Genomic DNA, 15175 nt, shown 5'->3' on the forward strand with positions numbered 1-15175 from the left:
ATAAAATAAAATAAAATATAGTAACAGTACTAGTATGAACAGTACTAGTTACAGTAGCAGTAGCCTTCATGGTTAGTGATTGAAGTAGTAGAACTAGTAGAACTAGTAAGTAGCTAATGCATCAAATATAAATGTCTTAGATCTATTCTGTCACCTAATCTTTAAAAAATGAAAATGAGGATAATGTGTTTGTTATCACCACTTCTCAGAGGGGAGAAATGAAGTATGAAGAGATAAAAGATCTTGTCCAAGCTGCCTAGAAGTGCTGGAGACAGGATAAGTCTCCAAGAAGTCTCGTTTCAGAGTCTGTACACTGACCGCTAGAGCAACTGAGGAAAGGTTTGAAGGCAGTGGGGATCTTAACACTGAAACTAGTAACAAATATTTTTTTTTAGCACGTACCCAGACTCTCGGCCAGGTACCATACTAAGAGCTTCCGAGGAACTGCGTTAATGCAGATAGGACAGTTGGCGAGGAGTAGAAATGAGCCCAGTGGCCTGAAATGGACTCTTTATTTGGGGTCCCCTCCAAAAAAAGGTTAGAAAAATTATACTTGGTCATGGGTTTTGGAAGCTACTTAAGATAATGCAAAGGAGAAGTAACTAGGCAGTTATCAAAAGCCCCACAACCAGAGCAGCACTTGGGACTATCACAGGAATGGAAGTGTAGGTTGTAAACTAAACCGAAGTGCTCCAAATCACAGAGAATCTATGTGGCACATAAGCAATTACTCACATAGGTCCTTTTATCTGAAGCCGACATTCTCAATAACTCTGAATAGCACTGGAAGAGAATCCAATAAAGATCCAGCCTGCAGGCCTCCTTTTAGAACATTATTATTAATATCCAATGATGCAACATTCATTGTGAGTCACTCATAATAATTTTCAGGGTTACAATAAAGTTCCTTCTTTCATTTAGTACAGCAACTCTCAAAATTAAAACAGATGCAAATGTGTGGCTTGCCCACATTCCGATTCTGCTATCTGCTATATTCATCTGACAAATCAAAGCCTTCTCGTAAATTAGCATTTACTGCAAGATGAAATCTGGGGAGGTGGAATAAGGAATTTTCTCTCTACAACATATGAAGGTTTTTTTTGTGTGTGTTTTTTTTTGAACTTTCCCTTGATTGTGATTTCTGGTCTCCTCCATCGTCACCTGTGCTTGATGTCTTCAGTGCCATTTGGATTTGAATTACATTGTGAACTCCCAGAAGGCAGGTGCTGTCTTACTTAATATATTCTCTAGAGCCCTCCACCAAGGACCATATTGGAAAGAGCTTGATATTAGAAAGAATAGTGACGGAGGTAAATATGATAGTGCTTCTACCCACTCTCCTTCACCTTTCTCACATAATGCATTTTTTTCCCCAAATCAACTATGCATCCAAAGATAGGAAATAGGGCGCCTGGGTGGCTCAGTGGGTTAAGCTGCTGCCTTCGGCTCAGGTCATGATCTCAGGGTCCTGGGATCGAGTCCCGCATCGGGCTCGCTGCTCAGCAGGGAGCCTGCTTCCCTCTCTCTCTCTCTGCCTGCCTCTCTGTCTACTTGTGATCTCTCTCTGTCAAATAAATAAAATCTTTAAAAAAAAAACACAAAAAAACAAAGATAGGAAATAGATCTTGATTGATTAGGTTCAATCCTGGTTATCCTCTACATCTTTCCTGTTCTCTACTGAAGCCACCAATATAAGAGGGTATCTAGGAAAGATTCTTCCCCTGGTTAAAAAGATGGCCCTTTCTCCCTACACAGTGCTCCTTCCTTTTGGGAACACTGTGGCAAGGGAGGTGCTACAGCAGCCATCTGGTAACCATGAGGGGAGAGCCTAAGAAGTGATGGCACTGGGCTGAAGGAGCATTAACAGAAAGAACCTGGGTCCTGGATGGCATCACTGGGCTACTGATCTTTCCTTGAATCTTCCAACTCCAAACGTCTTATTTGCTACCTCTCAATTTTTCATCTGAAGCCACTTTGATCAGGTTCAGTGTTACTTATGGTCAAGTACATCCTAAGGGACACAATGCTCTAAATGTAGAAACAAGATTTTTCATAAAAATAGATAAAAATAATATAATTAATAATAAAATAAAAATAACATAATAATAAAAATTCAATAAATATGAATAAGAGTTATATATTAAAGTTATGTAGCCCCTCTAGATTTGCAGGAAATATCAGGCACCCGAAACCTGTATTTGCTGTTCTGATAGCACCATTTTCTGTCCTGGGGCAATTGCCCAGTATTGGAAAATTTTAGCTAGTGTATACATTTTCCCTAGGATATTGTTAACAGAGCCCATCAATCTGAAGCCTATTTTGTGAGGACTGTTATGGTACTAGAAGTTAGAAAATGAGGCAAGGGGAAGAGATGCTGTCAAGGAATCTAAAAATCACTGTGAGCGTTTTAGGGGGGAAAGGACTACAACCCAGTGGATAAAGAGCTGAGATGGTAGGAAAGAGCAAGATTTTAATTCCAGCTATGTCACATACTGCGGTTTTCACTTTAGGCATTTTTTTTTGTAACCTCTGTGAGCCTCATTTTTTTCCTCTGTAAAGTGGAAATAATAGTAATGTTTGCATTATTTGTTTGTTGTTAGGGTCAAATGAAGTCATGTTCTTAATATAACATCTGGTCCATAACACACATTTATATGGTAACAAGCTTTACAGAATCAAAATTGTTTTCTGACAAAGAAGTGCTTCTGCTAGAATTAGCCTTTTATCCTCTTGTTTCCAGGCAAAGATGGATTCTTCCCTCCCCTTTTCCTTAAACCCCTGAGATGTGCATTTGGTAAAATTTTGCTGCCCCCTCTTTGTGATGAATGGTTGGCTTGACTCGGGATCATTTTTGTAAAAGTACCAGGGAATGGAGAGGGTTTCATGATACCCCTTGGCCTGGTCCTTGACTCTTTTGTGACACAGGCTTGACAGATACATACTTATATTTGAGAACTACTATTCCCTTTTGCTCTATTATTTTATCATCTATTCTTTGATAGTTTGTTTCTGTCCGTCATATCATCTATAGGTAGTTGACTTTATGAGCACCAACTGTATACACATTCCTAGCACAGGGATGGGCAGTAAAATAGACCCCAATCCAGCTAGGAGTCACAGTAGACCAAATCATTTAATTGCAGGTAGGCAGAAAGGCCTGTTGGAACTCTCCTGGGAAGAGAAAGTGCTGAAAAGTTAGAAGAGAAAAACCCATTATGGGTACATTATGCTTTGAATCGTTAACACATATTTATTTCAAGAATTTGAGTCTTGCCTCCTCTTCCCCCTCACACAGATGGAAGACACACATTATTCTCCCCACTCCCACTCTATTCTCTGAAACCCCATGTCACCCCTGGAAGCTTCCAATTTTCAAATAATCTCCCATGGGCCATAAAGGAGCTACCATTGTGCTTTAAATACATCTCTAATTAATAAATGGCTGTTTTAAAAAAAATTCTCCAATAGCTAAACACACACAGGGAAGATCAAGTGTTTGCCACACAAGCAATCAAACAAATTGATGAACAGGAAGAAAATGACTCTGGAACTAAAACTGTTCTATTATTAACCAGCAATCTGCATATTTTCCCCCAATTAATGCTTAGAATGGGATCTGAGTCAGTTGAAACCTAATTATTGGCATATCACTTTGTTGATGAGAAGCCTGCCACAGTCACTGCTCCTTGCTTCATTTGCATGAACCCCACAAAAACCTCCCAGTAGGATGTCAGTCATTGTTTTGCTACCAGAGTCTGTGCTGTAGCTAGAACTTTCTAGAGAAATGTGTATCACTTTCTTTGCTGAGTAAATACGCTGTCATTCACAGTCTTTATTCAATCAAAAGGGAGATGTTTCTCTTGTAAAGATTTTTTTCCAGGAATTATTCCTATGCATGGTACAGTGAAGTACTGTGGGTGCAGTTTCCAGAATAAGACTAATATTAAATGTGGAGGACCTGGGTTCTGTAGTTGGTATTCATCATGGTATTAAAGAAACATATAAATAGACCAAAAAAAATACTTCCCTTTGAACAATGGCACTTCTGATTTCCCTACCAGCCAATGAATAGATAGTGCAGGTACTATTACCTTCATTGCCTAGGACAGGGGTTAGTGAACTCCTGGTGTAGAGGCACGAACAATGGCCTTGCCCGCTAGTCTGTACCCACACATGGCACTTAACATGGGGACCTCCAAATGACCTCCCCCTGAAATACTGCATCAGGGGTGATATTTATAGCTTCCATACTAATTAGTTTACCCAGTGTTTTTATTGCTCTACTCAGCTTTCCCTAGCATGACCCAAACTGCTACTTTAGCCTTCTCCATTCTCCTCCAGAACCCAAGCTAAGCCACAGGGAGTTCCCAATTCAGTAAGAAAATTTAAGTTGCCGAAGCAAAGATACCTTACCTTTCTGTGTCTTCTCAGATGATTTCCTCATTTACACCTGCTTGTTCCTTCTTTCTTCCATCTCATCATTCATCCAGGCTTGGAAAACCTATCCTTAGCATCTCTGGAATTTACCAACAGCCACCTACCCTCTCATTGAGGCCACAGATATGAATAGAGAGATAGCAGGTATGGGCAGAGGTGAAGCTTGTTTCCAGGGGATGAGAAGTCCTTCAGTACATCTACCTAGCAGGGCTACTCAAGGTCCGTCTGAGCTGTGTGCCCCCCACCAACTGTATCGTTTGCCATCTTCTTCATCCTGTGCACAGCCCCCCCCCCCCCCCACATGGCCACCTGCTGCCATTGCTCTTCTGCGCTGGGCTTACCATGGGCTCAGGTTCCCTTAGGATTGTGTGTCTCTGCCTGGAATCCTTGTCTTCAAATTTTTAAATACTATTCTTCCTTCAGGACTCAGCTTAGACATTACCCTCTTTGAGGAATATTCCTGGACCCTATAGGCAATCTCTGATGTTCCATGATGCAGCCTGGGGTCACCCATTCCAGGACACCTATAAGATACGCTCTATGACAACCGCCTCTTATGTTGTCATTGTTGTAAGTCTCTTTATCTATATACCATGATTCCGAGCAGGATCTGGTCTTCTACATTCCTAAGATTCCCACCACCATGCACACTGCCTACACGAGATAGGGATTCACTAAGAAGGAGGTAGGTATGTAGTCAAAAGTCCCAACTCTTCTGCTCCTCACCTGTGTGAACTTGAGAAATTCACTGAATCTTTCTGCATTTTAGTGTTTTCATTTCCAATAGAAATTTCTAAAGAGTATCATTTGTTTTCTGTCTCCCTCTCTCATGACCTAACAAAAAGGCATTTAGCCTAAAACCAGGCATAGAGAACTTCAGTTCAAAAAAGGGACTATAGGGGCCAAGGGCTAGCTACCCCAAAATGCAGCACTTTGGTATACTGATTATTTAAAGTTAAAGTTACTTAAGAGACAACCTATGTAAGAAGAGCACACAGAGTCTCCTCTGTCCTCTTGGAAGCAAGGACCCATGTGCAAGTTACCCTCCCTATACTTGGAGGTAAAGAGCCATCTTCATCAGCAGATAGGAAATTTAGAGCCGAGAATGCTACAGAAACAAACCTTGGTCCTTTTTTCTAGCCTCCTACCTCAGCCCAAATTCGACTTAGAATTCTTTACTAATTAGAACTCCCACACATGTTTTCTCCTGTCAGTTCCTCACAAATTTATTGTCTCTGTCTAAACTATAAAAACTGCCTGCCTTCGTCATTTGTTTGGGTCTCAATTTCATTAGTGGGCCTCTGTGTGCACATAATAAAACTTGGGCTTTTTTTTTTCCTGTTAATCTGTCTTATGTCAATTTAGTTCTTAGTCCAGCTGGAGGGCCTTGATGAGTAGAGGAAGAATGTTTCCTTCCCTACAGGGCAATCTCCTTGACAATGTCATCCGGGAGGGATTCAGAATAAGGTTTTGGAATCAAATTCTTTCAAAGAACTCTTTATCTGTTTTAGGTTGCATTCTCAAGAAAGTGCCTAATGGATTGGAGGACAGAGGAGCTCTGTTTTCCTGAAGGTCATTTTTAAACTATTAGATTTGGAAGTGATGTTTAAATTAGTTCTACTTTAGCCCATCCTCATTTTATAGGTAGAGAAACAGGTCTCTGGATCTGTAACTTCTGTGGATCTTTTGTGAGGTCTCCTACAATCCCAGAGCATACTACTGCCAGCTGAAAATGAAAAAGGAACACTCCTTAGCAGCGGGGCAGGGGAAAATGCTGCCTGCCCTTGTAGTTAGCAGCTCTGGACGTTTATTTTAAAGGGGTGACTAGAATAAAAAATTGAGGCAGTGGGAAATGTTGCAGAATGTTTACTCACTTAAAAAAAATGACAGTGTCTATCTGGGAAGCAACATAGATATTTAATCAAAGAAAATGTATTCATTTAGTAAAACGTGGGCCTCAATAGAGAAGTATAGATTTTCCTACTAACAGACCTTACAAAAGAAGTGGCTCCTGGGAGCAGAGTGTAGAATGCAATAATGTCAAGTCACGGGGGCATGCATTCCTTTCATTTTCTGACAAGGGTTTTTTGAACGTAATCATAGTTATTAGTTGCAATCTTGCACGAGCGATCCAAGCAATAACACCAGCGCATTTAGAACCCCTTTAGAGCCTGCGTACGCAGTAAGGCTCCTGCACCTGGAGGTTAGTATTTACATTCCACATAACCTCAAATATTGCTTCTTCGCTTTAGGACAGATTGATAGTAGGCTTCATATGCTGGAGGAAATATTTAATGAACTTGATTCTTATTTTCTATAACTCTCTAATCCTGAAACATCAAGCACCTCACCCAGAGATGTTTGTAGGTAATTTTTTTTTCCTGTCACAACACAGAAAAGTGGGGAGTGGGACTCACCTTAAATGGCTGGTGAGAAAGGGGGCAGTGGCCCACTTTTTGGTGGATTTTATACTCTGGTTAGTGTGCTGGGAGGTGGATCCTAATATAGATAGCCATTGTCCCGCTGAGTCGTGTATTTTGTCTATAACAAAATTCAGTTTAACCTGGCAGAGTAGCATCTAACTTATAGACAGATTTCTCTGGAAAGATTGTTTAATGTGGTTTTTCAAGTACATAAGATAAAATAAACTTAGGACATTGAAGCATTGATTTGAAGGTGATTTCTTCAGAAGAATTCATAAGATTCATTCATAAGAATGAATAACAATTAACATGCCACAATAAAAGCCTTTGAAGCACTTTAGCATAATTTATTCCTTAACTAAAGCAAGTGTCAACTCTATGCTTTCCATTAGTATACTTAGCAAACAAAAAGAATTACCCCACAGGAAGAATTGCTTTAATTCTTTTCTTTCTTCCTTTTTTTTTCTTTTCTTTTTCTCTCCTGAGCTTTCCCAAACCTAACTCAAGTGTGTCAATGGAAAGAAATTAGGGGCATCTACAAGAGGTGTTCTCTAAATACAAACCATTAGTAAACCTGAGGCACTTTCAGAGAGTTTTCCATGTGGTTCCTTTTCACTGGTAGAATCTGTTTAAAATAGGAGTTTAGGCAGTTTCTTGACTGCCCCAATTCTGCTCTGTAATTTCCAGTTCCTCTAGGACCCAGACAGGTTCATTCTTTAACAAAGGCCGGACAAAGAGGTAAGTGGAATACCACTAATATCTGTATTCACCAAAATTGCTGAAGTACTGGTTTACCAGCTGCCTTCTCTGTTGGGTGTCAATGCAGGGTTCTATTTCTCTGGATGTTATGGCTCTTTTGTCCCATGCTATTGGTCCACACTGCATTGCTCTCCACTCAGCTCTACTGTTTGATGATTGAAGTTATTTGCTGTAGGTGACACGTTCTTGGTAATGAGCCCATCGCCTCCACCTAAGCAGCCCTATTTGAGTGTCCTCTGTTTCCAGTTTCCCCATCTCTCCATGCATGGCTGTGCTATAAGGCAGCTACTACTAGTGACTTGGGCTTTGCTGGGCTACTAGAAGGGTCATATCCAGCCCCTGAGGTGGACTTCTTCAAGCTGAGGGGTACCATTAATGATCCCAGGTGGGCTGCTCAAGTACAACCCAGGCCAAGCCCCTCGTGATTGCCAAAACACAGAGGGAGGATTTGATTTCCTTTCTGATATGATCCTAACTGGCCAATTTGTTTGGTTTGCTCGGAATAAGGAAAGAGTTGTTCTTCTGGGAGAAAAACAACCTCAAGGTCAGTGAAAACTAACTGTAGTCCACTGTCACATCCTGGTATGGTCAGAGTAGTGCCATATCCGTACTCGAAGATACTTTTTGCCTGGGCTGGATCTTGAGAAAGACACAGCCAGGATGACAATGTTAGAAACAGGGCTCTGCCTGCATATTTTCTGGACCCAAATCTTTCCCTCTTCAGGAGCTGCTGCCATGAGGAACCCTGTGTGATCAACTGAGAGCAGGGAGACTGAACTTTGGTACTGATGGATCCAACACTACCAAACAACATGAAGGTTTTTGCAAAACATCTAGTAAACATGTCCCTCTTATTTTTTAATTAGGAACTTGAATTCTTTGAGGAGTAGAAACAGGATACTGGCACCAATGGCACGGTAAACTGCGACTATGGAAAGTCTTGACTGATGAGACCTTGAATGAGGAGCTCTAGCTCTAATGCCACAAGTAGGCTGAAGGGTGTAGATCATAGCCAGTGGGAGAATCTTTATGTCAGAAACCATAAGACAGACTGAGGAATAAAACATTAGTTTCCTTTTCCCTACTGCTTTCCTAAATATTTTTCCCATATGATTGATAATTGAGTCTGGGGTTTTGTTTGCCTATGTGTTTATTTCCTCACCAAAACTTCAAGTTACACTATTTCTAGGAACTGAAATCTATACTTGTGAAACCCCTGGGTTGGAAAATTTACAAGATATTTTCTTCTGACTCAAGCATCTAGAAATATGTGAGATGTTATGATCCTAGCTTGCTTCTATCTAGGCCAGAGAAAATGAGCCACTCAAAAACCAAAGGGAAATATAACCGCCACATCATCTAGTTGAAAGAGTTGCTCTCACCTCTCATTTTCCTATTTCCTTGGCAAAATCATGGTTGTTTGATTGTTTGGGTTAAATATCTAGTCCCAAAGCAAAGTCATTTGTTATGAAGTAGATAAATATTAGAAATTTCCATTAGAGAAAATATTAAATATAAAATACCATTAGTATAAGATGGCAAGATTACAGGCTATGATTCTGAAAATAAGGATTTTGGCCAATGAGGCACTGCTCTGATGATCTGAATTGTACCAGGGGCAGGTGAGATTCCTATGGATTATTCCCAGTGTCTGTGAGATTGGCTGTAAAAATCACTATGAATATGAACAGCTTCAAGAGTCAGAAACTCTGATCATGTGCCAAGGCTCTCCACAGGCAGGAAGAAAGTAATCAACTTGTGAGAATGAAGTTGAAGATGCAGAATAAAGCAAGAATCCTTGATCTTGAGATGAGCAGAGGCCTTCCATCTTGGGGCTTCTCCAATTAAATCAAGAGTGTTTTTGGCTTTATCTTTTCAGGTGAAGATAAAACTAGCACAGATAATTTTCTGAATTTCCTTTCAAGGTTGAGAATATGTGCAGCACAACTCAGTCATTGCTATTGGTGTCCTGATGGGCCAAAAGAAAACTTCGAATTAATATCCTAGTATATGTCTCTTTGTTTCCAAATAAATTCCTTAAACTAAGTCTTTAAATTGGTGTCATGACTATCACTGATAAATTAACTTATCTTATGAAGTCAAAGATTAAAATTGTATCCTACAGGAAAAAGTTTAGACAAAGAGAACATGTGCCTAGTCATTCCTGGCATCAAAAATGCTTCAAAGACCATCTGCCTCCTGGTCCATATGATTGGTTTTGCTGAGTCACTAAAGCTGGAAGGAGGACATCTGGCTCCCTTTCCACCCCAATTACTCCATTCACTGAAATTTGGAGAAACGTTACAGAAAAGGAACACTATGATGTTCTGCTGAAGAAATTTCCTTTGGAACAGGCACTAAGTATAATGAAGTTCAAGTGCTCTGGTATAGAGGAGGACAGTATGATGCAGGAAAACTGCTGGAAAATATTTGTAAGACCTCTGAGATTGAAGAGCTATAAGATATTTTTTTCTGACCTAAGTGTCCAGGTATGTGCTAGATATTTGTATATTTACGTATTTAAATATAAACTTACATGTGACTACAAATTAACATTTCTCATATTGAATGGAGCTTTTCCTGATGAATCATGATTAAAGATAATTCCCAAAGTTGAGAAGGGCAAATAAAATGTATTACCCCCTGTTGGGTTTTTGAGGAGGACTGTGTTGATAATAGCAGCATTTTCCTGTTCATCTTGGTATGGACTCTCCCTGAAGCAGATTTTGAAGGTAAGGGGTTTATTTGGGATGTGATTGCAGAAAATCCCAGTAGGGGATGAGGGAGTGAGGTAGGGAAGGAAATCCAGTAAAGAGTATATAATGGAGCAGGTGGTTACTGAAAACATTTGAATCTCAGTCCTTCTGAGATACAGTGTAGAACACACCTCAGAGCTGTCCCATCAGGAGGATGTGGAACCTAGGGTATTTATAGAACAACACCAATTCCTCATTCCTCAGCAATGTCAACCCCTTAGGATTTCAGCACATGACTGAAAACCCTCAACCGAGAGTCATAGCTGTATGCAGTAGAATGCTATATGTACTGAGAGTGAGGGGATGAGACTGGGGCACTTATAGCATAAGCTATAGTTTTTCTACCATGGCTAAGAAAAGGGATGTTATCACCTGAAGGGCCAAGGCCAAATTCTGTAGCCCTCCAAGAGGAAATGACTTGTGAGATCTTGGGCTGCTCTAAGAAAACGAGGCTGATATCATTTGAGGATGGCTATTTGCCAAGGTTTAGAATCTGCAGAAACTTTCTGCAATAGAGTACAGCATGTTGTCATATCTCTTGGAAATTTTTGACACAGGTTCCCTGGAGTTGGGAGTTACGTCTGAACATAGGGTCTAGTGTCTTCACATAGTCCAGTAATTTCTGAAGACACAGGTTCCTCAAGTGGCCCATAGAGCAGGCTTGAAGGCATTGTGTAATTGTGTTGTTGTTACCTGTAACCCTTGGAGAATGAGGACAAAGGCTTTAAGAGTTCCAGTGACTCCATGTATAGAATAACAGAGGTTAATAGAATCCAGGAGTTGCGGGGCTCCTAGTCAAATACGGGGATCCCTAACATGAAAAAGGGTTGGGGATCCTGACCACTGGCAGGGCTGAAAGAAGACTTGAGAGCCCTCTAAGAGCCTTCCATAGAAGGGCCACAGAAAAGATAAGCATCACTTAAGGATTCATAAATACCTATGAGAAGACAATTTATCAGACAGAAATCCACTCTCAGGACCACTGAGAGCAATGATCATAATTATTGTAGCAGTCAATAAATAGACTTGCAATTTTCTTTTTCCGCTGGAAAAAATTAAAATCCAGAAGAGTTGGGGGAAAGAGAGAGCTTTAGATAAGTTATGAATTTGGAAAGGATTATATTCGGTTGTAATAACTAAAACTTACTGGAAAAATAATGAAATTGAGCCAAAATTTCACTGGTGTAGGGAAAGGTGATTTAAAGGATCCTGGTTAACAACAGTCACTTAAAATAAAAGGGGAAGATTGTTATGTCTTCCTGTCCTCTAGAATGTCAGCCTCATGGAAATAGTGATTCTACTTTGCTTGGTTCTCTTTCTAGTATTTCTAAAATAGTGTCTGTGCTTCGTAAATGTTTAGTAAATGTTTGTTGAATGAATGAATATATATTCCACAGTGAGTTAATATTGTACTATTTCTGTATAGGAACAGGCAAACCAACCAAAATGTAAATACAAATATTAAAGATGAAAATTTTTTTTAAATTTTTTTTATTTTTTTATTAACATATAATGTATTATTAGCCCTAGGAGTACAGGTCTGTGAATCGCCAGGTTTACACACTTCACAGCACTCACCATAGCACATACCCTCCCCAATGTCCATAACCCTACCACCTTCTCCTGACCTCCCTCCCCCCCTCAGTTTGTTTTGTCAGATTAAGAGTCTCTTATGGTTTGTCTCCCTCCCAATCCCATCTTCTTTCATTTATTCTTTTCCTACCTCCCAAACCTACCACGTTGCATCTCCACTTCCTCATATCAGGGAGATCATATGATAGTTGTCATTCTCCAATTGACTTATTTCGCTAAGCATAATACCCTCTAGTTCTATCCACATCATCACAAATGGCAAGATTTCATTTCTTTTGATGGCTGCATAGTATTCCATTGTATATATATACCACATCTTCTTTATCCATTCATCTGTTGATGGGCATCTAGGTTCTTTCCATAGTTTGGCTATTGTGGACATTGCTGCTATAAACATTTGGGTGCACGGGCCCCTTTGGATCACTATGTTTGTATCTTTAGGGTAGATACCCAGTACTGCAATTGCTGGGTCATAGGGTAGCTCTATTTTCAACTTTTTGAGGAACCTCCATGCTGTTTTCCAGAGTGGTTGTTCCAGCTTGCATTCCCACCAACAGTGTAGGAGGGTTCCCCTTTCTCCGCAACCTTGCCAGCATAAAGACGAAATTTTTGTATGTATCAGAGTTTCTAGTATCTCTGTGTCTAAGCTCACACAGTTTCTTTTTTGTTTTCTACTGTCCAGTCAAACTGATCTTTCTACTGCTCCCTGGACTGCTCCACCTTTTTCTGCCACAAGATTTTGCTCTTGCTAGGTCTTCTACCTGATTTGTTTTCCCAAAAATCTTGGTAAAGCTTACCCCTTCTCCATTATCTAGTTTTGCTCAAATATTTCTTTCAGCAGACTCTGCATAAACATGTTCTGTCTCATTATCCTGTTTTACGTATTTACAAACTCCTGATATATCCTGTTTCTGAATTTTACTTGGTTCATCTCTGCTGCTTCTTCTAGAAGGTAAGCTCCATGAGAAGAGACATTTTTTCTCTTTAACCACCAACTACCCAGCAGGTAGACCTCTGCCTCATGCAGAGAAAGTATTTGGTTTAAAGACACAGAAACAAGAACTTTGGTTCAGGTGATTTCTTTGGTTGTTTCCCAGGAAACACAGGTGAGGGATTGGGAAGGAGAGAGCAAAGGGAAGGCAGCCAGTAAAGACTGTGTCATTGAGTAGGTTGCCACTGGGTGCAACTAGAGCTCAATCCTTCGAGCACCTTCTGAAAGACTGTGTGGGAACCCCCTCAGAATTATTCCACCGTGAGTGAAGAGAAGCTGGGATATTTACTAGTTCCCAGTTCTCATTGGTTGATGTTTCTTACAAAGAACATTAATTCCTCAGCACTTCTGGTCTATCCCTCATCCTCGGCCAACATCAAGAGAAAGCCTTCAGGCAGAGGGTCCCAGATGTTTGAGTGGGAACTGTTTAATGAATCTGTAGATAATCTCCAGCAAGGCTAAAGGGATATGGCCCTGATATATATGTACTACAGTAGGTATTGAGTAAATGTTGAATGAGTAAATAAATCATCCATCTGAAAGAAAAACAAAAAGAATGATACATAAAGGCAACATAGAACTTTCTTATGTTAATATATAATGTAGCCCAAAAATTATAGGCCAAGTGCTATAAAGGAAAATGTTTATTTCCTCAAAGACCCTAGAGAAAGTAAATAAGGTTGGGAGCTAAAGAATTTTTCAGATCTGTTTCACAAAGAAAAAGTGAATTACTCACTAACAGATTTGTGTGTGGCTTTTAGAGTGTTGGTGATGGGGGCATTTGCATATATTAAAAAATGAGAGCTAAAGTTATTTGATATTTTATTGTTCATTTAGGAGCAATGTTTTGTTCTATTGGTTTCATTTGATGAAATTGCCTCTGAGATGCTGACTCTATTTCAAGCAGTCTCAGCTTGTTCCTTACTCTGAACACGATGCTGCACCTGTTCTTTGTTCTGGGCCTTGCAGTAATATCTGAGCAAAGGAAATAACATCCAGTCTGATGTAGGAACCAGTGACAGCACTAAGAAGTGGTCTTCAGGGGCTTGATCCTCTGTATTATCTCATTGCCTTCTAAGGTGCTCCTAAACAGTCACTGTAAGTAAAACCTGTACACGTGGCCACAGTCAACACCAGCCCGCTATTGCCTGCCTAGCTAGAGTGTGGCCCCTAAACTCCCAACATACAGGAACTCTGGAACCACTGCATTTCTGGATCTATTCTCTCTGGTTCCAGCATCAACTCTGTGATCCACAGCAACTCTCCTGCCATGCTTCCCCTTGTTGAGAATAAGCAACCTATTCCAGTAGTGGGGCAGGCATGAGATTGTTCAAGTTGTTTATGAGTCCCCTGGAGTTTGGAGCTGTGTTAGATCACAGGGTTTAGTGCCCCCTTGTGGTCCTGAGATTTCTAAATTCAGGAGACCCACTAGAAAGGGTCCTGGGAGACCTGTTAACAATCTTGTACTTTGATTATTTTTTAACTATTTAAAATTTTTTTAATGATTTTAAGTTTACAGAAAATTTATGAGAATAATACAAAGAACTTTCGTGTACTCTCTACCCAAATTCATCAATATTTAATATTTTGTTACATTTACTGCATCATCCTATTTTTTTCTAAACTACAACACATGCTCCTTTATTCCCTAGTACTTGAATATGTATTTCCTCAAATCAAGGATGATTTCTGATATAATTGCTGAATGGTTATCAAAACCAGGATATTTAACTTTGAATATAATAGTTCATTATAATCTACAGTCTTTATCCAATTTCATCAATTCTCCTAGTAATACCCTTCATGAAACATTTTTATTTTTTTGTACAGGAGCTGGTTAGGCCTCCTGCACAGTGTTTGTTTTATTTCTCTTCAGATCTTAATCTGGGACAGCTCTTTAGTCTTTCTTTGTCTTTGTAACTCTTACAGTTTTGAAAAATATAGGCAATTTAAGGCTTTTGTTTTTTGGTTATTGGTTATATGGTATGTTTCATGGGTATGATCACAGCTTCAAAGGGAATTTTTAAGAGAAAAAAATTCAACCAGAGAATGGGTCTACAGTTGGAGCAGAGAAAATGGCCAGGATCTCTGATGTATCATGTAATCATGTAACAATACAAGTTCTGGTGAAAAACTAACTTCCTAAAGAGAAGATTATCTCAGTCACATACAGAATATGGGATGTTTTAATCTATTGCTGTCTGCTCAAAAGGTGT

This window comes from Lutra lutra, chromosome 9 (assembly GCF_902655055.1).
Source record: "Lutra lutra chromosome 9, mLutLut1.2, whole genome shotgun sequence".
NCBI lineage: Eukaryota > Metazoa > Chordata > Mammalia > Carnivora > Mustelidae > Lutra > Lutra lutra.